Below are 18,806 nucleotides of genomic sequence, written 5' to 3' on the forward strand. Positions count from 1 at the left end.
TCTGTTTATGTCTTGCTTTGATCAAGCAGGTTTGTCTGTGAGAAAAATAAACTGCTGTTGTTAATGCTAGCTAAGCCCATCCTATAAATTCTAGAATCCAGGGAAAATAAACTTTGCAAGAAATCTACTTAAGGAATTCAGAATTGGGCAAAAGTAAACTTGATTTGGGGTGATGAACACACAATGTAATATACAGATGAGGTATTATAGAATAGTATACTTGAAACCTGTATAATCTTATTAACCAATGTCACCCCAATGAATTCAATTAAAAAATTATTTAAGTTATCATAACAACAAAAGGAGAAATCAGAATTGGAAACATGGCATGGGTTGGCCCTTGTAGAAAGAACCCCCACCTCTTTGTCAGAATTGCTTTTATTCATTACTTTGGCTGTTATCTTCTTCTCTCTCTACTATGTCTCCCTACCTTGAGTATTCTGAAATAGTCATCTTCTTTAATATATGCATTATGGGAACTATTTGCTCTGTTGAATAGGTAAATATGTTTTCTACATTTATTTGTTCGTAAGTTAAAAACAGAAATACAAGGTGATTTTCAAGTCTTTCTGGCTTTGCCATATAGAGTAATTGTTCCCAGGCATTATTAATTTACACACCATGACTTTTGTGATATTTTTCTCTTGATTGTTCTTGTTAACTAAATATTCATCTTTGTTATCTCAAAGGACAATAACTTGTTTCCTAATTCTAATTCAAGATTCCTGGGTGCATGATAAAGAGACAGTCAACTCCCTTGCCCAAAAAAGAAATATATTATATGAAGGTACATGGGTCACTTTCTAAGTGTTTGTTTTAGTTAGCTTCCGCTTTACTGTAAAAACACGTATCTGCACTAAATGGTACAGTTTTTCAATAAGGCTGTTTACATACTACATGAGAAAAAATCCAATGACTCTGAAATAGTCTGCCCAAAGAATAGACCTCTAAAATGTAGCCCTTTCTTAAATTTTTGTAATACATTCAGTAGAGTACTTTTTTAAAGAGATATTCTTTCACATGCTTCAGTGATTAGTAGTAACTTTAGTCATTCCCATAGACTGTGGTAGATACCAAATATCTCAAACGCCCTGTTTTCTGGTTGAGTTTCTATTAATGCAAAGTGTAGGATGTGCATGAACAATGATGAAGCAGGAAATGACTTGGATAGCAATGGAGATATTATGCTGTATTTGTTTAAGTTGCTGTGTGAAATGCAAACCTTCCCACTTCCCTCATCACCAGAGCTGTAATTAAAACTCGGGCTCCCTGAAACCAAATATAAAGTTGTGTTCTCTTCACCAACCTGTCAATCTTTCAACTCATTGGTTTGCAAGATCTGGGCAAAGTCATGCTCCTATTTTAAAAATGTGGGTGTGCCGAAACCGGTTTGGCTCAGTGGATAGAGCGTCGGCCTGCGGACTGAAGGGTCCCAGGTTCGATTCCGGTCAAGGGCATGTAACTGGGTTGCAGGCGTATCCCCAGTGGGAGATGTGCAGGAGGCAGCTGATCGATGTTTCTCTCTCATCGATGTTTCTAACTCTCTATCTCTCTCCCTTTCTCTCTGTAAAAAAATCAATAAAATATATTTTAAAAAAATAAAAATAAAAATGTGGGTGAAAGATCCTACTTTGGCAAATTCAATTAGATGAAAAATTGAGCCTTCTCTCTTAGTTCCACATCACTATGGAACAGTGACAACTGCAGGGCCTTCAACTGTTATCTTGTTGAACACTGTTTTTATTTATTAATTTTTAATCCTCACCCAAGGATATGGATTAATTGATTTGAGAGAGAGAGAGAAAGAGAGAGAGAGAGAGAGAGAGAGAGAGAGAGAGAAGAAGAAGAAGAAGAAGAAGAAGAAGAAGAAGAAGAAGAAGAAGAAGAAGAAGAAATGAGAAAGAGAAAGGGAGAGAGAGAAACATCCAACCATTACCCCCCACATGCACCCCGACTGGGATCTATCCTGCAGCCTTTTGGTGCATAGAACAACGCTACAACCAACTGAACCACCCGGCCAGGGCAACACTGTTTATACTTATTAATTTTGATGTGTGTTTTATTGTCTCCACCTATAAACTCATATTTAAATGTATATATACTATACTCAAGTATATTCAATGTAATACATATTTATAAATCTAAGTTGATGTAACCTTGACAGAGGTGACATCATGAATGTAACAAATATCAAAAAAAATTCCACATTAAGATTTTCATTTGCCCTGGCCAATGTGGGTAAGTTAATTGGAGCATCATCCTGTTCCCCCAAAGGTTGCCAGTTCAATTTCTGGTCAGTGCACATGCCTAGGTTGCAAGTTTGATCTCCAGTAGGGGCATGTACAGGAGGCAATGGGTTGATGTTTCTCTCATACATTGATGTTTCTCTCTCTCTCTCTCTCTCTCTCTCTCTCTCTCTCTCTCTCTCTCTCTCTCAGAAAATCCGTAAACCATATCTTCAGGTGAGGATTTAAAAAAAAATAAAAGATTCTCATTAGCTTTACCACCTTCCTCATGTTTTCACTAAACATGTCAGTAAATAGCTACACTGCATGATCTCTCATAATTTGAATCAAGGTTCAATTAGAAAACATTTCACCTTTTTTTAATTGATTTCAGAGTAAGGGAAAGGGAGAGATAGACACATTAATGATGAGAGAGAATCATCGATTGGCTACTTCCTCCCCACTGGGGACCGAGCCCACAACCAGGCATGTGTCCTGACCAGAACCAAACTGTGACCTCTTGGTTCATAGGTCAAGCACTAGGCCATACCAGCAGGGTAAAACATTTCACTTTCAAGTTTGCTAAACAACGCAAACCTTTCAATGGCATGTATGCCATTTTTGCACTTAAATTTCTGTGCTCTTTTTTTAAAATAACAAGTATGCTTCGAAGTTTCTTTAAAAATAATTTATAGCAAAAAAAATCATAATAATAATATCTTTGTGGCTATCCTGAAAATTAACTTCCCTTGGAGCCACTCAAAGTAGTCTAAAAAAGATTTAATACTTTTTCCTGTATTTCTCTCTGGTTAAAATGTTATATATAATATGAGTTAAAGGCTAACAAAAACAAGTAGGAATGAAATTACTATTAATTGTGATGACTTAAGAAACTCAAAATGATTAAAACAATTTTTCTCATACTTTTTAAAAATTCTTACCAATGCTTAAAGTTACAAGTAAATGTATCTTGGGGGGAAAAAAAGAATTTTTCCAAAAGCTACAGATCTCTTTAAGGAATCTGTAGATTTAACTATGACTTATATATTTCTAAGCTATTCACTACATATTAATATTGCCTCCATATTTTAACTTGAAAAAATGCATAGCAAAAGATCTATCTGGAATATATGAAATACAAAGGTTCCTTTAGGTGGCATGCCGATAGCAGATGCAGTTCTAGTGAAACACCTGCCCTGCACAAAGAGGAGTACAAGTGAAACAAACATTATAAATCAAACAGAAATGAATGTCATTGGATAAGGGCTCTTCAAAGACAAAAATATATCCTAAATCAAGAGTCTAAAGTGCCCTCGGCGGTCCCGGATCTGTCTCTTGCTTCAACAGTGTTTGGACGGAACAGACCCAGGGACACCCCTTCTTCCAGCCTCTGACCACTCTACAGCATCATAGCCAGTCACCACCTTCAGAACCAGCTCTGAGACCAGCCAACACACCAGTTCTCTACCTTAACTCCTTATTGCCCAACAGCCATGAGCTCCCAAATTCATCAGAATTATTCCACCGAGGTGGAGGCTGCAGTCAACCCCTGTCCACCGGGCATCTGCGGGCCTCCCACACCTACCTCTCTCTGGGCTTCTATTTCCACCCTGACGATGCGGCTCTCGAGGGCGTGGGCCACTTCTTCACAGAGTTGGCGGGGAAGCACGAGGGCACGGAGCGTCTCTTAAAGTTGCAAAACCAGCGCGGTGGCCACATTCCCTTCCAGGGCGTGCGGAAGCCTCCCCAAGATGAGTGGGCCAAACTCAGGACGCCATGGCAGCCGCCCTGGCCTTGCAGAGGAACCCGAACCAGGCCCTGGTGGAGCTGCCGGCCCTGGTTCTACCTGTGCAGACCCTCGTCTCTGTGACCTCCTGGAGAACCACTTCCGGGATGAGGGGCTGAAACTCACCAAGAAGATGGGCGACACCTGACTCACCTCCGCAGGCTGGCCGCCCCCAGGCTGGGCTGAGCGAGTATCCCTTCGAAAGGCTCACCCTCAAGCAGGACTAGGAGCCTGTGGAGCCCCGAGGCCTTTGAGGGGCCCCTCTGCATCTCCTAGTGTTTGGCTTTTGCCTGAGCCTCTCCCCAAAACTAATAGCTATTTTTTTAACCACCCTGAAGCCCTCTCCCATGCATTGGACCAACTGAAAACAATAACGTTTTTTCCAGAAAAAAAAAAAGAATCTACACTAATATCCACAAATTATACTTAGGTAATTTTTATCTATTTTACTAAAAAGACTATATTTACTATAGTGTTAGTGTTATTGTCTAAAAGCCTTGTGACTATATATATATGTTGCCCTTTAGGAGGGAGCACTAAGATTAATTGGCCTGTGTTTCCTACACAAGTTTTTCTTTGATTAAGAGAAAGGTGAAAAAAAGAGGAAAATAAGCAAGATGAAGAGGAGAAAAAGGAAGAGAATGTATGGAAAAGCACTTTAAAATAACTATTGCAGATCATCAATCATCTTTTCAAGTGAAAGAAAGGAGAAAAGGTTTGGTGGAAAATAAAATAATTTCAGTTATAAGATATATCTTATAAAATTGTTTCATATGTGTGAATGTATGTGTGTGTTCCTTCAACCAGCTAATTATAGAAAAGGGATGACAAACATGGGTGACAGAAATAAATGCTGTTGATCTACTTCTGGCAACATGACAAAGTGAACTGTTCCTGCTCCAAACAAAGAAATGCTGGATAAAATACATACCAAAAATTAATGCATAGCTTAGAAATACCCAGGCTCCAGAAACAAAGAGAGAACTCAAATCCCAGCGCTACAAGAGGAGCTGACAGCATGACAATTTAGGAAACTCTACAGAGCAGAAACAGGACCTAAGAGCTAGTTAGCTGAGGTGTAATGTCTGTGTGTAGGGACAGAATATATGGTTTGGGGCCCACATAAGTAGGAGAGTTAGAATGAAATAACTGAGATACTATAGTAAAAAATTCAGAAAATCAAAAGATTGTTTATTCCATAAAAAGAAGTATTAAAAGACTGGTCAGTTTGGCTCAGTGGTTGAGCCTTGACCTATGAACCAGTCAGGGCACATGCCTGGTAGAGGGCATGCAGGAGGCAGCTGATCAATGATTCTCTCTCATCATTGATGTTTCTATCTCTCTCTCTTTTTCTCTTCCTCTCTGAAATCAATAAAAATATTTTGTTAAAATAACTATTAAAAATAAAAACAGAATCTCTTCTCACAGCTCAGGAAAGCAGCAAGGAAGCTGGTTCTCTGCCCAAAGCTCTAGGTAGGAAAAAAGTTTCCCATGAAAGAGTAAAACCTAAAGATAGGATTGGGGTCCAAATTTACATTATATGCATGGTATGGTAATCCCATACCCGATAAAAAACAGATCCTAATAAGGAATTTTTAGATACTATTATGGTATGATTTCCAGAAAATATTATTAAATGAAAAGAGCTGTGTGACAATGTGAATAGTATGCATGTGTTTAAGAAAGAAAACACAAATACATAAACACACTAGTGGCCCAGTGCACAAAATTCGTGCATGGGGAGGGGGGTGTCCCTCAGCCCGGCCTGGACCCTCTCCAATCTGGGACCCCTCAGGGGATGTCCAACTGCTGGTTTAGGCACAATCCCATGGACATCCCTCTCGCAATCCGGGACCACTGGTTCCTAACTGCTCACCTGCCTGCCTGCCTGATCACCCTTAACCACTCTGCCTGCCAGCCTGCTTGCCCCCAACTGTCCCCCCTGCTGGCCTAATTGCCCTAAACGCCTCTGCCCTGACCCCGCCACCATGGCTTTGTCCAGAAGGACATCCGGAAGGTCTCCTGGAAGGTCTCTCGGCCTAATTAGCATATTACCCTTTTATTAGTATAGATAGTTGGCTCCATTTAAAAATAAACAAAGGGGAGATCAACCAAAAGCTAATTAAATTACTGCCTGTGGGAAAGACAGTAAAGGGTAAAAGGGAGAATAATAGAAGCTAGACTTCTCTAAATTTATCTTTTTTTTAGATATGACTTTAAAATAAGGTAAATATCTAACATAATTATAAAACAAAATTGAATCAAGAATTTAAAAAGCAATTTCTAAAAAGTGAAAGTAAAATGAAACAAACAAATCTATGTATCGAGTTGATGGCCTAAAAACACTGAGAGTAATTATTTCAAATTACTTCAGAATAGAGTAATTATATTGTAAATACATAGTGGGATTCACTTCTAGGAATATATCCTAAGAAACCTGAAACACCAATCAGAAAGAATGTATGCACCCTGCTGTTCATCACAGTGCAATTTACAATCGCTAAGATCTGAAAACAGCCTAAGTGTCCATCAGTAGATGAGTGGATAAAAAGCTATGGTGCGTTTATATCATGGAATACTATGCAGGAGTAAAAAAGAAAGATATCTTACCCTTTGAGACAGCATGGAGGGACCTGGAGAATATTATGGTAAGCTCAATAGGCCTGTCAGGGAAGGCAAGTATCACATGATCTCACTCATATGTAGAATCTCATGAACAAAATAAACTGATGAACAAAATAGATCTAGAAACATAGAAGCATGGAACAGACTGTTGAATCTCAGAGGGAAAGCAAGGGGCGAGGGAGTGGGGCGGAGGGAGGTGGGTGAAGAGATCAACCAAAGAACTTGTATGCATTAGGCATAGCCCATGGACACAGACAATAGTGTGTTGAAGGCCTGGGGCGGAGGGCAGAGTGGGTTAGAAGGGGTCAATGAGGAAAAAAGAGGGACATATGTAATATTTTCAACAATATTTTTTAATATGTTTTATTGATTTTTTACAGAGAGGAAGGGAGAGAGATAGAGAGTTAGAAACATCGATGAGAGAGAAACATCGATCAGCCGGCTCCTGCACATCTCCCACTGGGGATGTGCCCACAACCCAGGTACATGCCCCTGACCGGAATCGAACCTAGGACCTTCCAGTCCACAGGCCGACACGCTATCCACTGAGACAAACCGGTTTCGGCCAATAAAGTATTTTTAAAAAATACTTTAGTGGGATATACAACAAAGACCAAAAGAACTGCAAAGAAATTTTAAACAATTTCAGTAACCATATTATTAGTAATGGCATTGGTGTTGTTACACTGATATTAATATACAGAGAGCAAATAATTGTATTAACATCACTAGGAACCAACATTTTCAGCATAAGAAAAAAAAACCACAAAACCAAAAGAAGTAAAAACCCCATACCCCCAAATTTGAATTGAAAACATCAGGATAAATTCAAAGTATTTTTTCATTTTAAAAAAAAGTTCATATTTCCTAGATATTCATATTTTCATTGAAAAAAAACCTAGAAACAATGACAAATCCAAGGCATTGAGCACCTCATAATCCAGACTGTGGTCTCTAAATATCATTTTTGCACTAAAAAGTACTAGGATTGCATAGTAAAACAGCTGGATTTAGATCTGGGGCAAGAAACATAAAATGAGCCTGAAATATCTTGCTATACCAGAAAACAAGGAATCAAGGGTGAATGAATGGTGTTGTATCACAATGCTCAGTAGCTAACTTGAGGTGGCAGAAGATGGGACAATTTTAGGGAAAAGATTTCTATTTCAGTGTATTAAAATATTAAATATGTTTAATATTCACATGTTCATAACAATAAGGAATAAAAACTCATACTTGTCTTTGGAGTATGCTAAGGGACCGATGTATTATCCTTAATACTGAAAATAAAAGGAATTCTGAAGTAAAAGAAAGAATCTTGCATTTTTCCCCTACCTTTTATTAACTGTACTTCAGAGTAAATGAATAGTTGATGAGGGCAAATTCTTATTTACAGAAATATTACAGCTAATAAGTGAAAAAGAAAGTTAGATTTTACAAATCTGAATGGCATGACAAATCAACAATTGCTAAAATCATTAGGTTAATAGCCGATGGGGAACTTTATAATGCCTATATCAGGCTGGTAATACTTGAACCTTCTAATCAAACTTAACATCACACCCACATAAAAAAGAGCAACCAGATGATATCTGCTTCCTGATAAGATGCAATAGAAAGTATACAACACCATCAATGAAATATTCTTGTCAAAAAAAAATCAAACTTCTGTAAGCTTATAGACCGAACTACTGGTTTACAGGAAACAGAGGAGATAGAGTAACGTATTTACCACCTAGCAGTCAATTAGCAAAGCCCTGAATGTGGGTGTGCAGAGAGCGTTACAGGGCAAGCCTGAAACTGCTGTCCTGAGAAAAATCCTGTTTGCAAGGCTGGACCTTGACTGGTGTCTGGGAACGTGGATCTCAGCAGGGTTCCCACCATTCTAGGAACTGATAAGAGTGCTCAGTGTGCCTCTTTCCTTCTGAGAGTCTGGAATTTGGGTGCCAAGGATGCCTAAGTAACCTGTTTTTACCTCACAAATATATTACATAAAATCTTCAACGATGAACTGTGTGGAGAATGCGGTTGATGCTGAGCACCTGCTTTCCATCCTAGAGTCTGGAATTTGGGCTCTAAGGATGCCTATGTAACCAGCCTCCAATAAAAACCCTGGGCACTGAGTCTCCAGTCAGCTTCCCTTTTAAACATCTCACATGTGTTGTCACAACTCGTTCCTGAGGAAATTAGATACATCCTGTGTGACTTCTCTAGGAAAAGACTCCGAAGAGGCTGTGCCAGGCTTCCTGCTGACTTGGCCCCCCTTCGCCTTGTCCCTTTTCTGACATCGCTTTGTATGCTTTTGCTATAATAAATCGCAGCCATGAGTCCCACTATCTGATAAATGCTGTGAGTCCTCCCAGTGAATCACTGAAACTGGAGGTGGTCTTCGGAAACCCAAACACAGTGGAAACTTTTCAGATTAATAAGCTGATTTCTTCAACAAATAAATTGCACAAGGGAAAATGAGGGAAAACCTATAAATTGCAATTCAAAAACCATAAAACTTAAAAGAAATTTAAATAAACTTCCAAGTAATTGTTGTACAACTCTGTGGCATTTATACTCTTGAAGTCATTTAAATTTAAAACTGCACTAATACTTTTGGAACATTTTGTGTAAGTAACCTAAATGTGACTCAAGAAGAGTATCAAAAACTGAATATATTCCTAAACATCAAAAAAGTTAAATCAGCAGTCAATTATCTATCCACGAGAAAGCACCAGGCCACAAGAAAACCTCTATTGAGGCAATTATACTTTACTGTCAGGCATAAATGGAAACACAAATGAATGGGCAGATAAACCGTGTTGGTGGATGGGAAAACTAAGTTTCATAAAAATGTCTATTCTCACTAAATTACTCTCTAAATTCAATTCCAATAAAAATCCCAGGAGGATTGTTAACAGAACTTAATACCATCACCCTATAATTCACATGGGAGAAAAAAGACTGAAAACAGAATGATTTTGAAAAAGATGAACAAGGTGGGATGATTTACCCTAACAGTCATCATCATATCATAAAGCTCTAATAATTTAGATGGTGTGATACTGACACAGAGATCAACAAATCAACTGCACAGAATAGAAAACCCACCCATATACAGCAATTCGGTAGATTAAAAATGGCAATACAAATCAGTGAGGAGAGGAGAAATTATTCAAAAATTGGTGCTTAGAAAATTAGTAATATTTATGGGGAAAATTAATTACATCTCGTAAATGTATTATGAGATCACTGTCTCATAATATAAATCCCAGGTAGATTTAGAAAACCTAAATCTAGAAAGCAAAATTATAAAACTTTTAGAAGGAAAAGCAGGAAATGAACCATATGGCAGCCAAATAAGAAAAGCTTGCTTAAGCAGGACCTAAAAAAGTACAAGCATTAAAGGGAAAGGCTGAAAGGCTGAAAATTTTTACACAATAAATTTTTAAATTTCTAGGCGTCAAGACACCATAAACAAGTAAAAAATACAAGCCACAAAATAGGACAAATTTATAATGCATCATCAAAAATGAATTAATAAGAACTCCTAAATCAAAAAGAAAAATAATTTAAAAAAAAATAATGTGAATAGACTATTCACAGAAAAGGAAATCCAAATGACCAATAAACATATGAAAAGCTGTTCATCTTCACTAAATATCAGTAAAATAAAAATTAAAACAAAATAACATATGACACTCTATGCTAACAGTATTAAGTATCAGCAAGGATGTGAAGAAAGAAAATCTTACATACTATTAGTTGAAGCTTAAATTGGTATACCTACTTGAAGGAATTATTTGGTCACATCATGTAAAGTTAAAAATGATTACAACCAACAAATGCATACCCTAAAGAAACTTCACACATGTGTGTATAAAAACAAGCATAACCCTATTACCTACAGCATTATTTTAACATTTAAAAGTAGAAAATAGCCTAAATGTGCACAAATTGGTGTGTCATTGTAGATAAACCTCAAATATAATATTGAGTGGAAAAAGCTCCAGAATATGAATAGTGTGATGCCATTAGTATGAATTTTAAGAACATGCAAACAATGGTATATATCAGCACTTCTTCAATGATGAAAATGTCCAGTGTAGTAGCCTAAACCACATGGGGATACTGAACATTTCTAATGTGGCTAGTGCTACTGAGGAACTAAATGTATTTTATTTTATACTAGAGGCCTGGTGCACGAGATTTGTGCACTCGGGGGCAGGTGGGAGGGTGTCCCTCAGCCTGGCCTGGGCCCTCTCGCAGTCCAGGAGCCCTCGGGGGATGCCGTCAGTCGGACATCCTTAGCACTGCCGCAGAGGCGGTGGTGGGAGCACCACTGCTGCTGCACTCACCAGCCATGAGCCATGAGCCCAGCTTCTGGCTGGGTGGCACTCCCCCTGTGGGAGCGTACTGACCATCAGGGGCAGCTCCTGCATTAAGCGTCTGCCCCCTGGTGGTCAGTGTGTGTCATAGTGACCGGTTGTTCTGCCATTCAGTTGATTTGCATATTACCCTTTTATTATATGGGATTTTAACTTATTTACTTATTTATTTATTGGATTTTAACTAATTTAAATGTAAATAGCAAGATTTGACTAGAGACCACCATCCTAGCAGAACAGGTATATGCTATAATTTATGGGCACATACATACATAGAAATATGAAAACTTGGAGGAAGGAAACACACCAACTTCCAGATAGTGGCTGCCTCTGAAGAAGTGGAGTGGGCCGGAATGGGGTGTGAAGAAACTCAACAGTTTTTATTACCTTTTATTTCTTTAAAAAAACAAAAAATATAAAGCAAACATGTCAAATCACAAACATTTGTTAAAATAAAATTAGTCTCTTTTTTTTTCTTTCAGTATGTTTGGAAAATTTCTAATTTACTTTTTCTAATATTTCCAATTTTAAATGCTTTATTTTAGTTTGAAATAGTTACTAACTTAAATTTTTAAATAACTTCCTGAAAGTAAATAGTATTTAAACCTTTGTTATACCAGCAGAGCTAAACCCAGGGGATCAACTATCATATGTATAGTCTCAATAGATACACATACAATTAAGTAAAACAGTCAAGAGAGCCAAACCTCTGATACAATATACTCATATAGCTCCTATCTTACACAATTTTTACAATTTATTTTCAAAAGTCCAACACAGGCATTTCAAAAATGTATTATTTTACTTAGATTCTAAATATAACAAATGGACAATGTGTTCATCTTATAAATTAGAACCATTAAAACATATTACATAAAACACTGAATGTAGCGCTGCACCAGGAGCCGGGGCAGTTTACCTTGCGCTCCAGTTCCAGTCCGTCTTAACTTGCTGTGTTCTCGTCACCTAAGTTTCTTCATTTGTACAAGATGAACTAGAGTCTCTGAATTCAATGTCAATTTTTTAAGATGACATTTAAACTTTTAATCAAGTTTCATTTCTTTCTAAAAATACATACCTAGTAAGTTATTTGGAATAATCATTCCTCTATCAAAACGTCAAAAATCTACACACCAAAAACCCAAGTTCCCTTAGTCCTACCTCTCGTTGTCCATAAAACAGAAAAAGAGAGAAGACAGTAAGTACATGCTCAGCTAGTTAGTGATCCATGGCCTTCAGAGAACCTCATTCTTCAGAGCAGGAACCTTTGCTACTGGGTGGATGATTCTCTTGTGGATATTCCAAGATCCTCAACAGAAAATGTGATTCTCTATATAAGTTGCATCTTTGCTCACATGAATGTTTTTACCTCACAAAAATTTAAAACTTATACATAGTTCCAATGTATATGTGTACTTCATTTTATAAAAATACTGAAGATCTTTCTAAGAAGGAAAGGTAAATACAACGACTCTCATTTATAATATTAGCCAGAGATCTCAATTTATTCAGTGCTCTCCCCATGTTATAATGCATCCAAAGAATGTGGAAGAATTGGGTCTCTCTATGCTATTCATCCACACAACTTTTAATTACATCATTAAGAGTGTGACAGAAATGTCCAGATCAGAAGAGAGAAGTTTGACTCTTTATGATCTGTTCTGACTAAACTGTATGGCTGGTATTAAATGGTGAGACTTTGGGAAAATTTATTTTGGATGTTGGTACAAATGGCGGGAAATGACGGTAATTATCTCTTACCTTTTAATTTTTTTGTGACAAAATTATTGAGACATTTCTGACTTCTATCATCTTTCATAAAATACGTATAGAACTGCCCTGGCTGGTGGTGCTCAGTGGTTAGCATTTGGGTTCTAAAATGAAGTAGTTGCTTTATACCTTCTTGCTAACTCATTAAAGTATTGTACAGCTGCTAATGTATGTTTATACTGGCATTGCTGAGTGGGCCTTGGGGATACAAAATCTGATTTCAGAAAAAACAGAACTTAGTTCAAATAAAAGAACAACTCTCTCCAACTGATAAGATTCTTACTAAAAGAAAACAAAACACTAAGTGAAAAACACACTGTGATATCTCCTGTTAATCCTCTACAATTCTCAAAACATTTTTTTCATTTATTTCTTTTATTTCATTTATTTCTTTATTTCATTAGATATAGGGTGTCCCAAAATTCACGCAATTCAATTGAATTGCAAATCTTGCGTGAATTTTGGGACACCTTATATTTCCATTTCACATTTTCTCCTATGGTGGCTAATCTTTGTTAGCTTATTTGTTTATTGTAGGTTTCAAAATGTAATCCTATTGTTTCAAAGTACATTGAATTAAGTATTTAAAACCAAACAAAAATAACATTTCAGAATATTATCAAAGATCTTATCAGAAAGGGAAACAAATGTAGGAACTATGAAGTGGGTACTTTTCTTATCCTGTGTAATAAAAGGCTACGTAATATGCAAATAGACCAAATGACGGAACCACCGAACAACCAGTCACTATGACGTGTTCTGACCACCAGGGGGCATGTGCGGAACATGGTGGGTGTCAGCAGCAAGCAGTAGAGCACAAAACATGGCGGGCATCGGCCATGACTAGATGGTGGAGCAGGTGAGCGGGGGCACCAGACCAAGGCAGCCAGTCGCTGCCATCAGGGTGAGCCTCTGGTGGTTACTGAAAATTCTTTGCTCCTGCATGCCACAGTCCCGCCCGGCGCTTGCACCTGCTGCCAGCACCAGCCCTGCTTGCACCCACTGCCAGCGCCTGGCGCCGGCCCTGATCACCCCTCAAGGCTTCTCCATCTCCCCCTGCTACTGAGGGGCGATCGGGGCAGTAGCCGCCGCTCGCACCCACTGGTGGCGCCAGCCCCAATTGCTCTGCACCATCAGCAAGTGCGAGCGGGGCTGGCGCCATCAGCACATGGGAGTGGCGGCAGTGGGAGAGGGGCTGCTGATAGACAGGGACCAGGGGCGGTGGTGGGAGGGTCCTGGCGGGGGCACAGAGGATGGGCCGAGACCTGCCCCTGTGCCCACCGCAGCCTGCAGCCCACAGTTCCTTTCAAGGTGCACGAATTCGTGCACTGGGCCCCTAGGAGATTTAGAATGTTACAGGTCAATAATTAAGTAACTTATTTTCATACACTTGTCATAAAACTTAAATGTCATAATTAATCAAGTTTATATTCTTCTTTTAAGAAGAGATAAAGAAAATAAATAAGGTGATCATCAAAACCTTTATCCCATATTCTGGGAAAGACCTGGTTAAAGCAAATAAAATGAAACTGTGTCAGTGACCTACTACCTAACTTTTTTTTGTAGTTCACAAAATTTAAATAGGTTTCAACTGGAGGAAAAAAAGAGCCCTGGCCAGTTTGGCTCAGTGGATAGAGTGTCAACCTGCAGACTGAAGGGTCCCGGCTTCAATTCCAGTAAGGGGCACATGCCCAGGTTGTGGGTTCGATCCCCAGTGGGAGGCCTATAGGGAGCAGCCAATCAGTGATTCTCTCTCATCATTGATGTTTCTGTTTCTTGCTCCCTCTCCCTTCCTCTCTGAAATCAATAAAAAAATAAAAATAAAGAAACATTCATTCAAATGACTTCTACAGCATATTAACTTCTATAATATATTACAGGCATAAAATGACCTTTAAGTCTTGGGCTCATGAGAACAATAATTTTGCACTTATGATAAATATTAATAATGTTATACAGACCTACAATAGACTTGGTGTCTCTAGAATTGAGGTGGTGTAGACACAGTAGAAAGACCATTGAACTGTTATTTTCCAATATGCTATTAAGTAGATGATTTACAATTTGTAGTATATTAAAAAATTATAATCCTGATTTGTATTTGTATGGAACATTAGAGTTCAAAACATTTTCATGTAGATGATTTTTATATATGTTTTTATTGATTTTTTTTTTTTAGAGAATGAGAGAGAGAGAAGGAGAGGTACAGACAGATAGAAACGTCATTGGTCAGCTGCCTTCTACACAGCCCCCACCAGGGATCAAACCCACAACCCGGGCATGTGCCCTGACCAGGAATCAAACCGGCAACCTCTTGGATCCAGGGTCAACCCTTAACCACTGAACCACATCGGATGTGCTCGTGTAGATTACTTTATTCAATCATCCCAATAACCCTCAAGGAGAATAAGATCCCCATTTTACTCATGAGAATCAGAGACTCAAAAAGAGAAATTTTCCAAAGAGCACATAATTTCAGAAATGGGATAGGAACCCAGATATTTTTATTGCAAGATAATACCTTTGTTTTCATCTTTACTTCAGCTTCTTTATCTTTAAAATGAAAACCATTATATGTATATGATGCAGTTTTTCATTTATTCCTCAAGTATTTAGTATCAATTACATGACAGGCAAGATTAAATGATATGCATGAAAGTACATTGGGTGCTGTATAAAAACAAAAACAAAACATCCACACACAAATGTAGGATGGTAACAGTAAAGAAACTTGGCTTAAAGGACATAAATACCAAAGTTGATAATTTAACCCACAGTTATTAAGTTTCTTTGGGCTCCCTATGATATGCATCTGAGAAATCATCCTGATACACCCAGTAGATAAATCTATTAAGGCAGATTTAAGGTAGATTAGGATAGTTTGGTAGGCTATTAAAAATTTTTAATGAAACAAAATAACATTTTAGGATGCTGAGAGGACCCTTAATTGTTATTTCTATACTGAATTTTGGTAATAACATGCTTGATAGTTAATATCACATCCCCATCCTCTACTAAAACAATGCTATTTAGAGCCTCCTGTCTGTTGCTATTGCCCAGTAACTCTTAATGTTTTAATATAGAGATACCCAACTCTATTACATTTGTGACCTTTTATAGGAAAGGACTCTACAACAACTGTTACTACACATTTTGTTCAACATAACACTTAAAATACAATACACTGTGACTGAAAAAATACACTAAAATAACATTAAGAAGTCTAAACTAGGAGAAAGAGTTTCTAGAATATTACTCATCTCTGATGACTAAGTACAAACTGACATTTCTCCTAGCCAAGATTTTTTAAAAAATCCTATTTATAGAAACAAAAACTGAGCATTACTGTACCTAAAATCTGAATGTTAAGAATCGGGGTTTTTAAGAACAAATTCATACTCACAATTATTTATAGTAATATATATGTCCTAATAAACTCCATATAAATGACATAGTTCAAAAAGAAAATGTGGTCTATTTATTTGGAAACAGAACTACCTACATACATATTATTATAATAGTTGCCACATTATCAAAAACTAAAATTTTTTTATAATACTTCAACTTTTAACTGTTTATTTTTTCATGTTTTAAGGTTGGAAATAGATTTGTTTTGACTAGTCTCTACTTTTTTGTTAATGAACACTTCCATATTGTCCTATTTCTGAAGAATGAAAGCTACACGCAAAAAAAAAAAAAAAAAAGTTGTTTAATTCACAACTTCATTTTCACATATTCACTACACTTAATTATCCAAGGGAAAATTTCTAGGCAAGTAGACTAGTCATTAAAATTTTAATCAGATCAAACAAAAGTAATTTTATTGTATTACTATCCTCCTTTTTCATTCAACAAGAAGAAATTTACAAGTTCTACTGAAGAATTCCTTGATCTAAGTTAGAAAGTATTCAATCTAGGGCCAGATTATCATTCTATGAACTTCAAAATTTTTTTCAAGAGTAATATAGTATATTCGTAAGTGGATTGGCACACACAGTGATGGAGGCTCCTCCAATGAATCCCAATAAATTCTCATCTTCCATCAAAAACAAAGGAAATTGTTTAAGTGAGCAAAATGTAGATTACAGTCATAGCTAAAACACAAGAATAACATAGTGCTCTCCCTCTGTGGCAAAATAAAGCTTCTACATATCCTTAGTTTAAAAGAGAACCCGTGATTTTTATACTTCTTCGACCAAAATAAGTATGTAAATTATAAAATTAAACATTTGGAAAAGTCACAATACTTCATTAATAAACAGATGAGATGATAATACAGTTAGTTGACCCTTGAACAACATGGGTTTGAATTTTACAGGTTCACTTATAAAAGATTGTTTTTAGTATATGCTTAACTTTATGTTTTTGTTGTTTTCTAAAATTGAATATACTTTTAAATCATTTTAATTTTTTAATTACAGTTGACATACATACAATATTATTTTCAGGTGCACATCCCAGTGATTAGACATTATATAACTTACTAAGTGATCACCCCAATAAATCTAGTACCCATTTAACACTATACATAGTTATTACAATATTATTGACTATATTCCCTATGCTGTACTTAATATCCCATGACTATTCTGCAACTACTAATGTATATTTCTTAATCCCTTCACCTTTTTCACTCATCCCCCCCCAACACCATTCTCATCTGGCAATAGTCGAAATATTCTCTGTGTCTATAAGTCTGTTTCTGCTCTGCTTATTCAATTATTTCATTTTTTAGATTCAACTGTTGATAGATATGCATGTATTGCCATTTTATTGTTTATACTTTTACCTTTTTCTTCTTCTTCTTAAAGAAGACCCTTTAATATTTCATGTAATGCTGGTTTGGTGGTGATGAATTCCTTTAGCTTTTTCTTGTCTGGGAAGCTCTTTACATGCTCTCCAATTATAATGAGTACCCTGATATCAAAACCAGACAAGCACACTGCAAGAAAAGAAAATTACTGGCCAATATCCCTGATGAACATAGATGCAACAAAATATTAACAAACTGAATTCAACAATACATTAAAAGGGTAATACATTAAAAGGGTCATACACTACTATCAAGTGGGATTTATCCCAGAAATATGAAGATGGTTCAACATCCACAAATCAATGTAACATAAACATTAACAGAATGAAAGATAAAATCATATGATCATCTTAATAGGTACAGAAAAAGTATCTGAAAAAATTCAAAATCCATTCAAGATATTAAGGATACATACCTCAACATAATAAAGACTATATATGCAGGCCAAACATAATAACATACTCAATGGTAAAAAATGAAAATTTTTTATCTAAGATCAGGAACAGGACAATCATACCCACTCTTATTCAACATAGTACTGGAAGTCATAGACGGAGCAACTAGCCAAGAACAAGAAGTAAAAGGCAGCCGAAACCGGTTTGGCTCAGTGGATAGAGTGTCGGCCTGCGGACTGAAAGGTCCCAGGTTCGATTCCGGTCAGGGGCATGTACCTGGGTTGCGGGCACATCCCTAGTGGGGGATGCGCAGGAGGCGGCTGATCGATGTTTCTCTCTCATCGATGTTTCTGACTCTCTATCTCTCTCCCTTCCTCTCTGTAAAAAATCAATAAAATATATTTTTTTTAAAAAGAAGCAAAAGGCATTCAAATTGGAAAAGAAGTAAAACTACCCCAATTTCCAAATGACATGATAATATATACAGAATACCCTAAAGATTCCACTAAAAAAAATTACGATTAATCAAAAAATTCAGTAAATTTGTAGGATACAGTATCAATATGTAAAAAATCAGTTGCATTTCTGTACACTAACAACAAACAATCAGAAAGTGAAATTAATAAAACAAACCCATTAAAAAGCACATCCAAAAGAATAGCTAGGAATAAATTTAACCAAGGAGGTAAAAACTCTATACAACACTGAAAACTAGTTGGTCCGACAGTTGTGGTTTATTGTTAAGCTAATTAACACTGAAAACTATAAGATATTGATGAAAGAATTGAAGAAGACACAAAATGGAAAGATAGTGTG

General features: G+C 36.9%; 1 long non-coding RNA gene across 4 annotated transcripts in view; it reads right to left on the minus strand.

Annotated features, from left to right (window-relative positions):
• The window catches only part of LOC308517530, a 594,900-nt gene that overhangs the window by 527,478 nt on the left and 48,616 nt on the right, over positions 1 to 18,806 (minus strand). For 3 of the 4 annotated variants that reach the window (XR_013995843.1, XR_013995844.1, XR_013995846.1), the window contains one exon: positions 17,572 to 17,724. The exons of the other annotated variant lie outside the window; for it this stretch is intronic. This is a non-coding gene — a long non-coding RNA (uncharacterized lncRNA). The remainder of the gene's footprint in view (positions 1 to 17,571; positions 17,725 to 18,806) is intronic. 4 annotated transcript variants of the gene reach the window in all.

This window comes from Myotis nattereri (assembly GCF_964212035.1).
Source record: "Myotis nattereri genome assembly, chromosome: 4".
NCBI lineage: Eukaryota > Metazoa > Chordata > Mammalia > Chiroptera > Vespertilionidae > Myotis > Myotis nattereri.